The sequence below is a fragment of the Vicia villosa genome, linkage group LG4 (assembly GCF_029867415.1).
Source record: "Vicia villosa cultivar HV-30 ecotype Madison, WI linkage group LG4, Vvil1.0, whole genome shotgun sequence".
Taxonomy (NCBI): domain Eukaryota; kingdom Viridiplantae; phylum Streptophyta; class Magnoliopsida; order Fabales; family Fabaceae; genus Vicia; species Vicia villosa.
The window spans coordinates 105,785,449-105,805,109 of NC_081183.1; the positions used below are offsets into that span (position 1 = coordinate 105,785,449).

At 37.9% G+C, this 19,661-nt stretch overlaps 1 pseudogene; it reads right to left on the bottom strand.

Moving 5' to 3' along the window:
• Positions 1-2,051: 2,051 nt before the first annotated feature.
• On the bottom strand, positions 2,052-2,150 carry LOC131600884 (small nucleolar RNA R71; annotated as a pseudogene).
• Positions 2,151-19,661: the final 17,511 nt, after the last annotated feature.

The following is a 19,661-nucleotide window of genomic DNA, read 5'->3' on the forward strand; positions in this document are numbered from 1 at the left end:
TGTCGATTATATTACTTCACGTTGGTATTTTTATTGTGTTTTCAGGTTTTTACTTTTATCCTAGCTTGTTGAAATAAATAAGAGGAAAAATGGCAAAAGGATACACTTCTGCTATCAAGCAGAAGTGTCTGCAGAATTCCATCTAGCAAAAGGTTGTGCCGACCGACACAGCTAGACATGACGAACGACACACAAGTAAGTTGTACCCCATGACACACACACACGTCACGGACGACATAAGTGTTATATCTGCTAAACCAGAAAAGCCCACAAACAGAGATAGAACAAAGCCCAGTTTGATGAAGACCAATTCTCTCGTATAGCAAGTTGTGCTCCCTAGATTTGAGGAGACTTAGGTCATGAAAAGGAGTTTATATAATAGATTAAGTTATTGACCAAAGCTCTCTCTCCTTTCCGTCAATTTTCATTATTTTTCAGTTTCTCTGCAAGTTCATATTTGGCTGCTATTTTCTTGTACTGCACCCTTTTGTTTTCTAGCCTTCTAATTTAACTTTCCAAAGCAATAATTCCTTGTATTGAGGGATAATTGCACCTTAGATTTAGTTTTTGTTTCTTGAACCATAATTTGTACGTCAAGAACATCTTTGTGTCTTGAAGTTTTGGTACTTGAAGGATTATTTTAATTTATTCATATAATTTCAGGTTTCTTATTTACATGCTTAATTTGTCTTATAACTTAATTGTCATGCTGTTATTATTATTCCAATATTGTCTGTTATGCATGATCGTATTCAAAAGTATGTCTAGCTAAGTTTCTAACACTGGTATGTAAGGTCACAGAACCGATAGGTTCGATAACAATTTGGCATAGAAATTAATTAAACATTTTTTTGGTCTTGATTTCTAAAACTAATACTGAATTGTTTTGTTACGAGAGTAAATTACAAACTAAGGTCTAAAATCAACACGGCGAGAGTTTGAGGTTTTTACCCGGTAGTAGTTACCAAACATCAACTCTTAATACAGTGAGAGCGCTTTAGAGTTTATTATATCTTATTTGATTTTCAAAAAGTACTTTCAGTTTTTAAATGATTTAGCGAGAGTAAACTTTAGAGCTGCTAGTATAATCTAAGTCAATAAACACGAGAGTGTGAGATAAGGATTTTTAATTCAAATAACTTATTCTGAAAAGTGTTTTTGCGTTAAATATGTGCCAATAACTTATTGAACCTTGACGTATGACTATTGTATACCAGTATCCTAATATGCTATTATTTAATTAAGATTATATCTAATTTCCATCCCCCCTAAAACTAAGAAATCGATAGCTTTAGCTAACTTAGTAACATAAGATCGTACTATATTGATCCTCAATCTCTGTGGGTTCAATATCTTTTAAAACTAAAATGACTAGACTGTATACTTGCAGTCAGTATCCCGATAGACTTATAAAGTCCCAATCAAGTTTTTGGCACCGTTGTCGGGGACTGATTAGTCATTTAGTGCGATTTCTCTGTTTCATAGTATAGACTAAAGTAACAAAACCTTATTTTCTTTTTCACCGGTTGTATGCCAAATACTCGCTCACAAGGCGGAGCTTTAAACAACCGACAAGCGAGCCTGAACGTCTTCTTAGCGTAAGACGAGCAAACAGGGATTATTGACTGAACCACGCAATTCCTTTTCCTAAACCCGAACTCGAGACTGGTTCTGAATCTGATTCTGAATCCATTTACGACTCGGAATCCGAGCCTAAATTCGAACTAGAATCCAAACCAGAAGTAGACATGGCCGAAGGACCACGAAACCGTCCTTTTAGAGATTACGCTGCTCCATCACAACAGGAGCCTCACAAGAGCATTGTTGCCCCTGCAATCAACCAAAAATTGAAATCGTTATTGACATCAACTATTCAACAACGCCAAATTTATGGAAATCCTACCAAGGATCCTAACGAATTCCTAACGAAATTTGTTCAGTTCGCTGATTCGGTTGCAATCCTTGCCATCAAACTTCTTCACAACGTGGGAAGAGTTAAAAACCGTATTCTTAGCCCGATATTTTCCTCCAAGCAAAATAGTTGCGTTACGAGCCCAAATCAATGGATTCAGACAAAAGGATACTGAATCACTTTACGACGCATGGGAGCGATACAAAGACATGATGCAGATGTGTCCACATCACGGGCTAGAAGACTGGCTAGTTATCCACACGTTTTATAATGAACTCTTGTATAATACAAGATTGTCAATAGATGCCACTGCTGGTGGCACACTTATGGATAAGTCGTATGACGAAGCCTATCAACTCATCGAAAACATGGCTGAGAATCATTATCAATGGGGAATCGAATGGACACTTATGGAGAAGTCTCTAACCAAAGGCGGAATATACAAAATTAGTAGCTTAGATAAAATCAACGCCAAGGTATATGCCATTATCCAGAAAATAGATAGCTTGACCTTACCTCCCGCATCCACCGTGGCTGCCGTAACTCTAAACTGCGAATTATGCGGAGTTTCTGGATGCACTACCCCCGAATGTCAAATTTTGGCAGGAGTCTCAGTTGATCAAGTTAACCATGCTCAAGGTAACTCATATTCCAATACCTATAATCCAACTATAATCCTGGATGGAAGAGCCACCCTAATTTCTCGTACAAGAACAATAATGCTTTATTCACACCTGGCCAAACACTTGTTGTTCTGCTAGGGTATCAAAAACCCGCTGCAAACATTCATAACATTCCTAGGAAGTCTAACCTCGAAATCATGATGGAAAAATTCATTGTTCTCAAGCTCAGCAAAACAAGGATTTGCTTAACCAAAATGTTCACACTAGTGAACAATTGAAGCAATTAGCAAATAAGGTAGACGCCCTAGCAAATCACAACAAAATGTTAGAGACTCAAATCTCCCAAGTGGCACAACAACAAGCGAGTTTTGTTGCACCTGCTGGTACTTTTCCTGGACAACCACAACCAAATCCTAAAGGACACGCTAATGCTATTACACTATGAAGTGGAACTGCATTAGATGGACCAGTCGATCCAAGACTTCAAAACCCAACCATGAACCAAAAACCTGGTAAAGAGACTAAGAAGCCGAAAGAACAACTTAAGAATGAAAAGGAAGACAAGGAAGACAACAACAAAAATGAAAACAAGAGTGAAGAGGCATCAGAAAAAGAGAAGCCCTATGTGCCTCCACCACCATACAAACCACCAATTACATATCCTCAAAGACTAGCTAAGTCTAAAAATGAAGGGAAATTCAAGAAATTTGTAGAAATTCTGAAACAACTTGACCTTACTATAACTTTCACATAAGTTATTACTCAAATGCCCTCATATGCTAAGTTCCTCAAAGAGATCCTATCCAATAAGAAAAAGATCGTAGAAAACGAAACTGTTACGTTAACCACTGAGTGTAGTGCTATAATTCAAAATAACATGCCTCCTAAACTAAAAGACCTGGTAGTTTTTCTATACCATGTGTAATCGGAAAATTTGTCATAGACAAAGCTTTATGTGATTTAGGAGCAAGTGTTAGTCTAATGCCTTTGTCCATTTGCGAAAAAGTTAAATTAGGGGAATTAAGACACACCAAGATGTCTTTACAACTAGTTGACCGATCGGTTAAGTTTCCTGTAGGTAAGCTTAAAAACGTTCCTGTTCGTATAAGACAATTCTATATTCATATCGACTTCATAATAATGGATATTAAGGAAGATTTCAATATTCATATTGTTCTGGACCGGCCCAATCCAGTCAATTTGGCCATTCCCGCCTTCGGCCCAATACGTTTCAGAGCGCACGTGGTGGTTTCCATCCGACCAGACTGGGCAAACATGCCAAGTAACCGACCACGAGGACCCCTCGTGCTCGGTAAACAACCAATCCACGCGTCTCCTAAATATCCGCCCTAAAAGGAGGCGTTCAATCCGTTCCAAAACATCCTATAAATAGCCCTCTACATACAGAGAGCAAGGTAATCTTTTTCTTACCACTAAAACCACATTACTTTGTTGTACCTTATGGAATATATACTTACTTTGGCATCGGAGTGCCTTGCAGGTACAACACCTTTTTCTCCACATCTGTCATCCTGAACTTCAAGCCTTCATTGTTGCCGGTCATCTGATCTGCTCGGTAAGATCACATATCATATTAGGTATACCATTCCTGGCCACCGCTGGAGCCATCATAAACGTGAAGAAATGAAAACTAACTTTTGAGGTTGGTGAAGAAGTCCATCTCCGGCAAAAAGTCCCTATCTCAGCAAGGGCAAATTTCTGGGTATTCCAGTGTTCAATCCTCTTCCACCTTCAGATACCGATTGGCATACAAGCCAATCTACATCCTCAGGTTTAACAAGATTGAATAGGGGAAGCTGTCATACCCTAAAATTTTCCCACTATATTTCAAGCTTTGATTCACAAAACAACTCAAATGGTCAACAGTCGACTGATTTGACCTAAAAGTCAACTGTGGCCAAAGTACAGTCAAAATTCCTGATTTTTGGTCAAACCCCTTATTTTGAAGTATCATTCATCATTTGATCAAGGGTTGATCATGATTCATCAAGGAAAGCTCAGAAATCAACAAAACTCAAAGTTTCTAAATTAGGGTTTTTAACCTAAAAGTCAACTGAACTTTGACTGATCATAACTTCCACATGGTTCATCATAAATTTTCCATCCAAAGCTCATTTTGAAGGAAATTGAATTCTCTACAACTTTGTCTCTCTAAAGCCAAGTCCAAAAATGCTTAATTTGGGAGATATGAGCCAAAACATTACAGGTCCTTCTAGAAGATCACCAAAAGCAGTTTTTTGTCAAACCCATATCATCAAGATAAAATCTCCAAATGAAAAATATGTTCCAAAGTGGCTTGTAGAGGACATCTTGGGCTTTCCAAAAAGTCCTAGATCATATCCATTTGATAAGTATTGAAGGAGTTATGGCTTGCACAAGTTGGTCGATTTTTGAGAATTTTATGAAGCCCTAATTGACTATTTTTACACTTTTGAGTATTGGGCCTTAACATTTGGATTTCCCACGTGATATTAAGATAAAAAAGGGCCCATTAGTCAAATATTACTTATTTTATGAATTTATTTCATTTATATTTGATTTTATTCAAATAAAATCAAATAAAATCATAAGATAATTATGTGATTGATAAATCAATTTTCTTCCTTGATCAAAATGTGATTGAATCTCATCTAATGGCTAGGATTAAAAGGGAAATATGCACAAAATAGGATTGGACAAATATAGTAAGATTTTGTGCAAAAATCAATCAAATATTTTCTCAATTTCTTTTCCAATCAAATATGTGATTTTGTCCAAAGTTCTCAACCCTAAATTCATCCATATATATTGCCCTATTACTCAGTCTCCAGGGGGACGAAAAAGATCTGAGCAAAAACCCTAACAACACTTTCCAAAATACAAAAGAAACTAGGGCAACTTAGAAAATAGTTTCCAGTCGTTCCCAAGCCAAACTAGCCATTTGTTCTTTCTCCTGAGCGTTCAAGGAATCATCTTCAGTCTTCAAGTGAGCAAGGTCGCGCCCAGAAACGTTCCCATGAAGCTGCACCGATTTGTAAGGTTTCTTGAAACTCAAACTTGCGTTTTACGCCATATAAATGATTTCTATGCATGTATTCGTGTTCCTACTAATGCTTATGGATGTTTAGAACCATTGTGCCTGAGTTTTTACGCGAGAACCACGCTCCACCATAGTTAGGGCATGAAGAACTTGCACTTTCGTATTCATGGTTACAAGCTTTATTTGTTGAAACTAACTATTCCACTGAATCTGTAGCACCTTAATTAGGTGACCTGGGCAGTCTTGGTGTGTGTTTGGTCATGATTTTCGCAGGTTCCAAGCGCTGCCATGGAAGATGAATAACTCGAAGCAAAATCGCAAGTAAAAGCGTGGGAAAAATCACAGCAAGATTCGCATGTAATTTAAGGGAGAAGATGAACAGTGCGCGTGGAAAAGCTGACCAGGGACGTGGACGATACATTGGTTGTTATTGGCCAGTCAATAATTCTCCCCCCTCTCTCCAATTCTGATTCGCCCACTCAACCAAATGGGGCCCACGCGCGTTCCTTTCTTTGACTTTTGCCATTAATGATTTTGTCTTGTATATTATTTGTTTTGAGTAGTTAATTAACAACTTAACACTGCAGAAGGAGTGGAAACGTGAAAGGCTGCAACCTCTTGGTCCTGGGTTCGAGCCCTTGTGGTGGCCTCAAATTTTCTTTTTTTCTTAACATCTTTGTTTAGCTGCAGATCCCATGAAGCTCCCATACGCGTGTTCACGGTACTCTCTCGACACTAGCCAATGGATCTGCGCTGGAATCAAATCTAAGGGGCCAGGGGCGCCTGCCCACCGTAAACCATCAAGACCCCACCTCACGTTGGATCAGACGCCCATCTTGGACCTTATTCTACTGGGCCTGGTTTCTACTTTTCACAAGTTCAGGTTCTGGATTGCACCCCCTGGTCCAGGTTCCTATTTTATTTTATTTTAGCTTACTTTCTTTTATTTATCAACTTGTTTGAATTATATTTTTATTAAAATCAACCAATAAAAAATCACCAAACATATTTTAATTTTAGAATTAGGTTTTTTTTATTAAATATTTTTACAACTTAGAGTTTAATTTAATTGAGTATTTTTAATCATTTAGTCATAAGGTGATTTGGTTAAATCTTAAACAAAATTTTAATTAAGAATAGTGTTATAATTAGATTAATTTAGGATTTCATTTAATTTCTTTAAATCAAACTTTTCACTAAAATCCAATTTCTCGCGGTCTTCTTTCTCATCTATACTCTATGATTGTCGCATGCGTGTTTTAATTTTTAATCTCTGTCATTTAATTTCCGCGTTTATTTAAGTATGCCATTTATTTAATTATTTAAAATATTTAATTTCTGTCATTTAAATTCTAGAAGGTGTATAGGTCGCTCATTCAATTTTGATGTAATAGTAATTAGGGCCTTTACTTTCTCGCTTTTTACTTTTCGCACCCATAAACTGTTTTTAATTTTATGTATATATTAACCTGCGTGGTTAGTAAATAGGGAGTGACAAGATAATCAATCAATCGCTAGCTAATCTTAACTCAAAGATAAAATATCTGAATCTAAACACGTTATTGCTGCACACACACACCTTTAAGGTAACCACTCTTATGATGCCTTCTCGATCAAATAGTCAAGTCCCTTCGAGCGTAGGGATACCTTAGCTTGCTGCCTTCGATTCAAAATCACCATGTCCTTCCGATAAAAAATCATAGTCCCTTCGAGTTGCCTACGATAAATACGATCTCGTCCCTCGATTAAATGGTGATCGTCCCTTCAATTGCTAGGGTATCCTTATTGTTGCATTAATGACTATTATATCCTTCCCTAAAAACTACCTGCCCTCTTTATGGTAGGGATAGTCTTATGGCAAACGATAATCCTCGATGACCCGTACATCCAATGAAATGACTACCTACCCTCTTTATGGTATGGATAGCCCTTTCAAAACGAAAACTTAAAGAACAAGAAAGACAATCTTAGCGTAAGTGCTCTTAAATGCTTGCTCCACATTCAAACTTTCAAATTACTTTTCACACCTCCTTTTCAAAATAATTTCCAAAGGGCTACGCTTATTTACAAGCTAAAGTCCTTATTCAAATCTTTTCAATTCACACACGACACTCTTTCAAACAATTCAAACAAACAAGTGAGCTAAGCAATTAAGAGCCCATGGATAACCATGGATGCAAAGGATGCTTACACCTTCCCTTTGTATAACCTACCCCCCGGACTCAAAATCTTTTAAAAGGTCTTTTTCAGTTCTTTTAACCTTTCCAATTGGATAAAATAAAATTCGGTGGCGACTCTTGTTATCCGCAACATTTCTAAAAGTCAGTTCTCCCACCGTATTACACTAAGAAAGGAGCAGTTACCGTTATTACCAATGCAAAAGATATGAATCTGTAGTGTAACACACTCAAATTGGATGGAGAATGTGCATAGACTATAGAAAGTAAAACAAAGTCACTCGTAAAGATCGTTTCCCTTTACCTTTCATAGATCAAATGCTTGAACGCTTAGCTAAAGATTCCCATTTCTGCTATCTTGATGGGTACTCAAATTTTTTTCCAAATCCCTATCCACCCTGACGACCAAGAAAAGACTACTTTTACATGTCCCTATGATACATCCGCCTACCGACGAATGCCATTCAGACTGTGTAATGCACCTCCAACATTCCAAATGTGTATGATGGCGATCTTTGCTGATTTTCTGGATGGCATAATGGAAGTCTTTATGGATGACTTCTCCGTTTGTGGAGGAAGTTTTGAAGGATGCTTATCAAACCTCGAAATGGTACTTAAAATTTGCGTAAGTGTCAATCTAGTACTTAATTGGGAAAAATGCCATTTCATGGTTCGACAAGGAATTGTGCTTGGACACATTGTATCTGATAGATGGATTGAAGTTGACAAAGCAAAAATCGAAGTTATAGAAAACCTTCAACCCCCAAAAACTGTTAGATAAATATAAAGTTTTCTAGGACACGCCGGTTTTTATCGACGTTTCATTAAAGATTTCTCTAAAATAACCAAACCACTAACTGAGTTGTTAATGAAGGATGTTGAATTCATCTTTGATGAGAAATGCTTGAACACTTTCCAAACCCTTAAACAATCATTAATCTCAACGCCAATTATGCAACCTCCAGAATGGAATCAACCATTAGAAATAATGTGTGATGCAAGTGACTATGTTGTAGGCGCAGTCTTAGGAGAATGAAAAGATAAAAAGCTTCATGAAATTTACTACGCCAATAGAATCTTAGACCCTGCACAAATGAACTACGTCACCATAGAAAAAGAACTTTTAGCTGTCGTGTTCGCCTTAGATAAATTTCGTTCCTACTTGGTAGAAGCTAAAATAATCATCTATACCGATCACGCCACAATCTGATACTTGTTAAGTAAGAAAGATGCCAAACCAAGACTGCTTAGATGTATCCTACTCTTGCAAGAGTTCGATTTGGAAATCAAAGACAAGAAAGACACTGAAAATGTGGTAGCTGATCACTTATCAAGAATGGAGGGTATCCAACCTGGAAACGTTCCGATTAACGATGATTTTCCCTACGAACGCCTTTTAGCTCAGTTTGAAAGTAATTCAGCCGAATATTCTTCAAATTATAATAACACTGTAACAAATAAGGTCGTACGAGCATTCTACACCAAAACCACGCTACCCTGGTATGCTGACTTTGTCAACTACCTAGCCGCTGGAGTATTACTGCCAGATCTAACCTATCAACAAAAGAAGAAAATTTTCCACGATCTCAAGCAGTATAATTGGGACGGACCACTTATTTTCAAAACAGGAACCGATGGTATCTACCGTCAATGTGTCCCTGAAGATGAGGTGGAGAACATAATCTCTCATTGTTATTCCGCTCCCTATGGAGGACATGCAAGCACTTCAAAGATTTGTGCTAAGATCTTACAAGCTGGCATTTTTGGGACCACTCTATGGAAAGATGTCCATATCGCTGTTATAAATTGCGATCGGTGCCAACACACTAGTAACGTCTCTAGACGCGATGAAATGCCTCAGAAAGGTATTCTAGAAGTAGAAGTCTTTGATGTGTGAGGAATAGATTTCATGGGACCATTTCCATCTTCTTTTGGCAACAAATATATACTCATAGCTGTCGACTATATATCAAAGTGGATTGAGGCCATAGCCTCCCCTACTAATGACACACGAGTAGTAATCCGACTCTTTAAGAACATATTATTTCCTAGATTCGGCGCACCTAGATTGGTGATTAGCGATGGAGGCTCCCACTTTATCTAAAAAATCTTCGAAAAACTCCTTTTGAAGTATGGAGCCCGACACCGTGTAGCAACACCCTATCATCCTCAAACTAGTAGACAAGTAGAAGTCTCGAATCGAGAAATTAAACAAATCCTAGAAAAAACAGTTGCTACATCTAGAAAAGATTGTTCTTCGAAGTTACACGAAGCCTTTTGGGCGTATAGGACAACCATTTAAAACTCCAATAGGAACCACGCCGTTTAAGTTAGTTTATGGTAAATCGTGTCACCTGCCGGTAGAACTTGAGCATAAAGCTTACTGGGCCACTAAAACCCTTAATTTAGATTATACCGCCGCGGGCGAAAAACGAATTCTAAACATCCACGAACTAGAATAACTTAGATTAGACACTTATGAGAATGCCCGAATCTATAAAGAGAGAACACAAAATTGGTACAACAAACGTATATCTAGAAAAGAGTTTAAGGAGGGCGACGTCGTACTTCTATTCAATTATAGACTTAAGCTTTTCCCAGGAAAGTTATGATCTAGGTGGTCTGGCCCTTTTGAGATTACTAAAGTTGTTCCAAGCGGAGCCGTAGAAATCAAAGGTAGATCTTGTGAACCATTTATAGTGAATGGGCAGCGTTTGAAACTCTACTATTGCGTAGAAAACATTAATTATGCTACATGTTTGAATTACTGAGTCTCCCGCTCATTCGCTTAACTAATTTTGTAACAATTTTGTCGAGCTATCAACGTTAAACAAAGCGCTTTGTGGGAGGCAACCCACATTTTCATTTTATTTTATTTTATCCTTTCTTTCTTATTCTTTTATTTTATTTTTAATTCTATCTTTATCTTATTTTTCCTATTTTTAAATCTTTTCTTCTTTTACTTCGACATTTGACCAAATCTAATTCGATATTTCATGATCTACTTAAAATTATAGGCTAACTTAATTATAGTTAATTCCTGTCTTTCACGATGCAAGGAGTAGACTATATGGATATTCGATTCAACGAAAGAGCTCAGAGGGGGAGGTTTGAAGAATTAGCTGAGAGAGAGATGTCACGCACCATCTATCCTGATGACCGAGCTATAAACACACTAGGCATTAGAGATAGTGTACTTTTCTTGCTGAACCAGATAGGGTGGGACACCTCTCCTATTCGGAGACGATTTGTCACTTACCGTAGGCTTACCCTTGAATTCCTAAGCTTTTTAACCTACCTACCAAACTATGGATTACGATTCAACCGTGGCCTGATTCTATTTAGGATGTTTGACATGGATTTTCGCTATACTCATAGAGACTTTGCTGACCTTCTAGGTTTCCCTAGTGGCCCCAATGTCTTTACCATGACCCAAGAAGAAATCCTACTAGACCATGAGCTGAATTATTTTTGGGGTAGCATCACCGGAAACAACCATCTTGAGCCAAATATTATGTACTCTAAGAATATCCATAACCCTGCAGTCCGATATTTCCATAAGATCCTAGCCCACACCATATTCGGAAAGGAGCAAAACATAACATCTGTGTCTCATGATGAACTTTTCATCATGTATTGTGCCTCATAAAACTGTCCTGTTAATGGAGCTACCTTTATGTTAGCAAATCTTGACCATATAACACAAACCGCGCATGCTCACTATCACCATTTTCCCTCTCCTGAAAGACCTGTTCCATCTTGTGAGTCTCCTACCCCAGTTAATGCTAAACCTCCCCTTCTTGATCATGCTACTACTCTTAATAATTTACAATCTAAAATTGTTGGCATGAGAGGAGAGCTGACTAATTTGCATGCAAAATTTCATGGATTTATGGACGTGGTCACTGAACAACTGGACCTTATTTATCAGCACCTCTACTCTTCTCATAGTGGCTAAAGTGTTTGAAGATTCTTTATTTTTCTAACTCTCACATTTGAACATTGAGGACACTGTTTGTACTAAGCGTGGGGGAAGGACATTTTAGTTAGGATTTCACTGTTTTCTAATCATAGGATTTTATTTTGTTTCTAGAATTATTTCATTGCTTTTTGTTTCCTAGATTATAGTTTACAATTTCCTTATGTTGTTGGTTCATTTTGGTGATTTTGGAATAGCTCTGTTTTGATTTTGGAATACTTACTGCTACTCTAGCAGAAAATTTAAAGTAAGGCATTATTCAGTTTAACTAATTTGCACAAGTATGTTTGCTGCTTTACAATTCCATTTATGCTTAATTTTACATATATGCGCGTGCCTATAATTTTTTTTGGCTTTCGCACTCTGGTTCCAAGGGAAAAGGGGCCCTAGTAATCTAGAGCTTGTGCCGAGAGGTATGTGTGTGCCTATAATTTACTGAATGTAAAATTCCATCTGATACGAAAAGTCTCAAGTCTGCTATCCCAAAACTCTGCTAAACCAAGCCTCTGGAAAATATTCTCTTTAGTACTGTGCCCCTCGTCACACCTACTTTGTCACGCCCAACACATACTTGCTCCATGTCGTATGACATGAGATGTGTTACGACCGGCACAGAGTAAAACTCTGTCACACTTCTGGTTTTAAAACCAGAAACGTTCTTCCCCCCTTATCTTCTCCAACGTTCCATTTTCTTCAATACCTATTAAACCCATTCAACCCCCATTATCACCTTCACTCCCACCATTCAAAATCTAATTTAATCACCATTATTATCCAATTCCTCCACTCAATTTTCTTCTCTATAAATTCTCTCGTGAACCTTATCCAATCCACCACAACCCATTTTCTACTCCCTCACTCAATCTCCAAAACCCTCCTCCTGTTTGTGATAACAAATGGCTAACATGAATCAACAAGGAGCTGAACCTGACCTTACCGGCATTGTTTTCATAAACAGTGACGATGGCTACCAAAGAGAGCAATACATGAAATATTTCAAACGTGGAGTTCTAGCCACGAGGTACCTTGAAGAATATTGTTTGAGAAAGTTGGGTTTGTTGCATGGTGTGCAATGGATGCTCCGACTCTCCGACCTTACATTTTCATGTACTCGAAACCATCCTAGTTATCCAACATTGACGTTGGAATTAATAAGTTTGTACTCATACGACACTCCGGCGGATGAAGATATGTATCTTACCTGCACCGCAAAGTTCCGCATGTTCAACACTGAATATGCTCTGCCACAGGAACAACTCAGTGACATGCTGCAATTCCCTCGTGGAAGATCATCAACCAGGCTCTAACTGTGCACTCTCAGATTCCTCCTGAAGCATATTGAGCAACTTCAGCATTCGACCTTTGAAGACAGATTACCAGTGTGGAGACTACTAGTTAGGACGATCTTCTTGCTTCTCATATTCACAACCCCACTATCCGATATTTCTTCAAAATTCTCTCTAATTCGATTTTTTGGAAGATTCAACAATAACAAAGTTAATTTAAAGGAGTTATTCTTCATGCATTATATTTTTGCTAAAGATACCAAGGTCAATGCTAGCTCTTTCCTCTTGCACCATATTGAAAGCCTTTGTGCGAGAGGACATTAACCTTTCCTAATTGGAGTAATGGTTACTACTATAGCACATGGCTTGAACCTGGGGGGCCGACTTGAGAACCTACAACCATTACCGCCCCTATTCATGGATCTGGACAACTGTCGTTCTACTCGCCTGATTAAGAACAGAAGGGATGGCAGGTACAATCTTATGGTGAAGAATAAAGAAGTTCCGAGTACTATTTTGCCAAACATCGCGCTCACTGATGTAACAAACATAGAAAGTTTCCTTTATGATCTGAATGCTCCCGAACCTAACCTGGCCGCTCAAGGAAACTAACCTCCTGATGTGTTTGATGAGATGGAGCAAGGTGATCCAGAACCTAATCAACAAAAACCATCCACACAAGCTCCTCCTAATGTAGAAAGCACGTCCTCGAGACACCGAAGAAAAGGTGTCAGCAATGAGGATACCTATGACGCCATTACGCAACAAGGCGAGGCCATTACGCAACAAGGTGTCAGAATGCAAGAGATGCAAACACAACAAACTGCAATGATGCAACTTATGCAACAAATTTAGCAGCAACAAGACTACGGTGAGAGGAATGAAAGGCGAATGGCAAGCTTGACTGAAGAGATGAGCAATCTTAATGCTCGCATGGATGACTTCCATGAGATTATTCACCATGTGGGTGTCCCTGGATATGAAGGACGTGGAAGACCACAGGGCAGAGCACGAGGACATGGACGGGAGTAGAGTGCCCGCTATTTTTCCTTTCTTTTCTCACCTTATTTCGAAACATTGAGGACGATGTTAGATTTAAGTGTGGGGGAGGAAACTTTATCACTTTTATTTTATTGCTTTCTAAGTATATTTGAATTTCAGTTATTTCCCTTCAATAAGAATTCATGTACTTTTAAGTACCTGTTGTCATACCCCAATTTTTGACCCTAAGATCACACATCATTTGCATACCAATCATCAATCAAGAAGTTTCAACTTAGAACTCTACTTGTGATGTTATGCTCAATTCATCTGCAAGGGAATCATCAAGCACCCATGTTTTAGTCTTGTATATATTGTTTTACTAACCAAAATACCAAAAATATTGCCTTGTGCTTTTGTATGTTTGTGTTTTGTAGGTACCAAGTCAAAACATCCATCAGAAGGAGCATTTTTCAACATTTTCACTATGCAAATCGATTTGCATAAGGTGTAAATCGATTTACACAACTGATTCTGCACTAGATTTGCTTCTGCCATCAGTGCAAATCGATTTCCATAAGACAACAATCGATTTGCCTAACTGTTTTTGCCCAAGATTTTGCCTTTTTCAGCTATGTAAATAGATTTGCATAAGATGCAAATCGATTGCACCAGTGCGGATTTGGAAAAATGAAGGCAAATTTCAGCTTTTTGAAGTGTTGACATCATTTGCAAGCATGAGAAGCATGACTTAGTTCTTACATTTGATTTCCTACATCATTTTATCATGAACCCTCATGTGATTGCATCAAGACCATTGGATTTCATTTTTGGCTCCAAAACCATTTCCCAAGCCTAATTCTATTTTCCAATCCTAACTCCAAGCCACAAAATTTCCCAAGCCTAAGTGCTATAAATTGAGGCATTCCCCTCCTCATTTTTCAAGCTTTGATAGCCAAGAAAACTCTTGCTCTTTCTCTCCTCACCTCTTCCAAACCCCTCACTCAAAGCTCTCATTTCTTCCACAAAATTAGTGAGTTACATCTTGAACCTCACTAATTTAGAGCTAAACCTCAACATAAACACTACTTTTTCTTCATCAATTGTGAGAGATCAAGGCTTGTGGTTGTGTATTCTTGAAGAAGATTCAAAGTTTGTGAAAGATTTGGTAAAATTCTATATCCATTCCATAATTCAAGATATGATCCATTGTTGTTTATGCTTGATGCACCTTTGGTGCTACATTGATGAGATTTGCTTGCTTACTTGATACATTTTCGTGCACAAATTGATCCAAGATCACAAGGTGTTTGGTTTTATGTTTAAACAAGTTTTCTTCTCTTGATTTGCTGTTTTTTTGAAAACTGTGTTGTGCAAATCGATTTACGTCTGGTGCAAATCGATTTACACAACTGAAAAACTGCGCAGATTTGAAAACAGAGTTATGTAAATCGATTTACACTCTGTGCAAATCGATTTACACCTGGGCAGAATGCTTATTTTTGTGGTTTTTGACTTGTTTTTGGTTCTAACTCATCTTCTACTCCTTTCTTTTGATATTTTCTTTGAATCACAAGTTAGAGGCCTAATTTCTCTTTAATTTCAATGGACTTAGGGCGTCGATAGGATGAGAATCCGAATCCGCAATATTAAGTGATTGAAATTATGGATGAAAGGAGCTTTTAATGTGGTTCCATATTTTGTTTCTCTTTATTTTGATCGATGAAAGTCTTAATACCTTGAGAATTCTTATGGATTCTTGGTAAAGACTAGATCACTCACCATTTTTCTTTTTGTGCGGTATTGCTTTCGGAAAGCGATCTACATATCGTTCTTCTCGCATGCATTAGCACATAAAGTTTTGACCGGCCTCGTTGTAGGGTGATTTCTACATAAATCACTTAGCGATCTGCTTAACATAGCGCAATATTTCGTGTCCCGAATAAAAAAGATCAAATATGGAAGAGAATTGTATGCGGTTGATTTAAGACTTATGGAGGTTTTATTGTGTAGTCGCTATGATTTTATCAAGCTTCTGATAAGTTTCCATTGACTTTAAATCCGAGAACATCCTTCACTCACCATCGATCTTCATTACTAACTTTGATAACATACTTGACAAGTTTCAAGATGGTTATCTTTAACATCTAACAATTGACTTTAATTTCCGCAATTTATTATATTGCTCTTTATATTTTGCTTTATGCTTTACTTTATCATTTCATCATATTTACATTCCGCTATTTTCTCTTTGTCCATTTGGACATTTATATTCCGCTATTTTCTCTTTGTCCATTTGGACACTATGTTTATGTTTCCGCCATTTTCTTTTGTCCACTTGGACCATACTTTACTTTTATGCTAAAACACTAATAAATAACAAAAATCTAAAAAACACCTAAGGTTCTCTTTCGGACTATTGGTTACTATCCTGAGCATTTTGGAGATTCGGACTTATGGACTTAGTGCCTCTGGACCCTTATTCTGTTGTTACTCTGCTGTTATTCTGTCTGTCTGACATTGGATTGTTGTCTGTTTATGTGTGCAGGTATTTCCTTGAAAGCCCTTGATGGTTAATTCCAAGGCATTGATATAAGGATTTTACCCGAAAACAGCCGTTACTCTGCCCGATTTTCGTCAGAATTTTAATGTGCTTAATGCGAAATGGTGCTAAGATAATAAGTTCATCTGGATCCCCAAGTGGTAATGTGATGGTTTAGTATTGATATTCCAAAGGATGGAAACTCTACCTTGACTCATAATGTCAAGTGTTGGCTTCTTATTTCGGTTAGACCGTTTCTTTCCTTAGCTTTTATTTTACGCAATAGGATAGCCTCTTCATCTCCTCCCATTCTTAAATTTTCAAAATCTTCTCCCTTTTTCAAAATCCTTCTTATGTTTGCAAACCTTTTTCTTAAAAAATATCTTTTGCCCTTAGTGGCCTTTTCCTCTTTTTCTTCAAAAGTTTAGACACCATTAATTGTCGAAATGAGTGGTTATACCCCATGATTTTGAAATTGATTGATATAATGAGATCATTTCCGCGTGAGAGAGCTAGTGGCATACTCGTTGATTTTATCCGAGTTGGAGCCCTTCTTTCATTAGCGATGCAAAGAACTCGTTTGTTCTCATGCTCAAGATCAATGGCTGAGTATTTCTCTCCAACGACGATAAAGTGTTTATTCATTTTAAAAATGTTTTCCCTTTAAGCGGAACTACATTAGCTCTGACTTCTCCATTGCACCGAGGAGGTATGTAGGCCCAAAGCTTAACGCTTTGCCGAGCTTATTTTAAAAATAAAACAAACCCCTTTTTTAAGCACACACGACACAGATTTTCAAAAAGGTTCTTGTGGAGTACCACAGATATGAGGGGTGCTTTAAACCTTCCCCTCATATAATCAACACCCGAACGTGAGTTCTCTTTCTTGTTTTAAAAACAAAACTTTGGGTTTTTCGTTCTTTTCCCTTTTCCTTTGAAAAAATAAAGCGCGGTGGCGATTTCAAACGAAATATTGGTTCGAGTCAATCCTATGGCTTCGATATCAGATTTTCCCCGCTACAGAAAAATGGCGACTTCACTGGGGACCCAGTTTTAAGTGTGTTAAGCCTATTTTTGTTTATCTGTGTGTTTTTACCTGTATATATTGTTGTGTGTTTTGTTTGTTTATCTTCTTTTTTTTCTTTTTGGTGCTCGATGGTTCCTCTGTGATGAGATAAAGTTCTAACCCAAACTTTTGTGAGTAACTTGAGATAGGAGGTGGTAAGACCAATAGTCGCATGTCAGGAGCAATCCTTACCATGAGCGTCATATGGTGGAACCCCAATCAGTGGAGGCCTCATGGAAGGTAGTAGAGGTTGTTACGAACCATCGTGATAACGCTATTACTTTCAATAGTGAGTGTCCGTAGAAGCTGAATGGCCTAGAACCCTTTTAACCAATCTAAGCCTTTTTAGGATGTAGTGCAGAAACAAGATCAAGTACCAATTTGAGCTTGTTGTCATGCGATACTATGCTCAGACGAGGTCTTTTTAGGCATATTATTGGCGCCCATGAGCAATTGTGTGTGTCGGTAATATCCGATAGAAGATTGAAAACTCTGGGAACCTTTGTAGAACCCGATTGGCAGGTACAAAACTCCTTAGATCACACCTTGTGGGATGGGTAGGCCCATGGCTCCATGCTCGTGACGTCGAACCTAAGAACCTGGACTGTGTGATTTCGTGTGATTTGATGTGATCTTGTGTGCTCTTGATTGTGATTGATGCATAAACCATGCATTCATGCATTCATAAAAATGACATTCACAAATGGTTTTCAAGGAACTTAGAGACATTTTTTGTAAACATCACAGGTACCATGGATCAAAAGAGAAGCATCAAGAAGTACACTTTCAGGAATTCAAGTGCGAAAGAATTGAAAGAGCTAGCAACTTTGGTTCCTAATCTTGACAACTTCAAAAAACGTTATGGGAAATTGATCTCTATCTTGAAGACCAAAGTGGAAAAGGGGATTCTTGAGACTCTTGTGCAGTTTTATGACCCGGTTTATCATTGTTTCACCTTTCCTGATTATCAGCTTATGCCCACTTTGGAGGAGTATTCATATTGGATTGGTTTGCCAGTTACGAATGATATACCGTTTAGTGGTTTGGAGAAAGAGCCTCAGGTTGATGAGATAGCAGAACTCCTTCAGTTGAAAATATCAGATGTGAAAGCAAACATGACTAAAAAAGGAGGAATTTGGGGGTTGACTTCTAAGTTCTTGATTGGAAAGGCTTCTATGTTGGCTAGTAAAGGAAGTATGATTGCTTTCGAGACATTTTTGGCCTTGCTCATCTATGGTTTGATACTCTTTCCTAACATTGACAATTTTGTCGATGTTAATGCTATTCGGATCTTCATGATTGGGAATCCCGTTCCTACTTTGCTTGGGGATACTTATCATTCCATTCACTATAGGAATGATAAGAAAGGTGGACTTATCAACTGTTGCACTCCTTTGCTCTATAAGTGGTTTATTTCGCACTTACCTCAGACTAAGAATTTCTTGAACAATCCTGATGGTCTCTCATGGTCTCAGAAGATCATGCCTCTTACTAATGGGAATATCCATTGGTACAATCCTGCTTATGACATTGGTGAGATTATTGATAGTTGTGGAGAATTCCCTAATGTACCTCTTCTTGGTATACAAGGAGGAATTACCTACAACCCCATTCTTGCAAGGCGTCAATTTTGTTACCCCATGAAGAAGCGACCCGCTAGTATTCTTGTGTCAGGAATCTTCTATCTTAATCAAGATGGAAATTCGGATATGAGAAATCGGTTTGTGCGTGCTTGGCACCATGTTGATAGGAAGAGACATTTGGGAACAAAACAATGTGTTGCTCTCAAAGACTACACTGATTGGGTTCGAGCTAGAGCTCATACTTTTCAGATGCCTTATTTACTTGAGGAGCCTTCTCTACCCATTACTCCACCATTATCTGTCACTACTCCTATTGAAAGTAGTGAGGGGCATCTAGAGCTCGTGGCTAAGATGAGATTGGAAAGAGATGCTTGGGAGAAGAAGTTTCATGCTTTGGAAGTGGAGAATAAAGAGTTGAAGATACATTTGAAAGAAAAGGATGAAATGCTTGATATCCAAGATGGTTGGTTGAT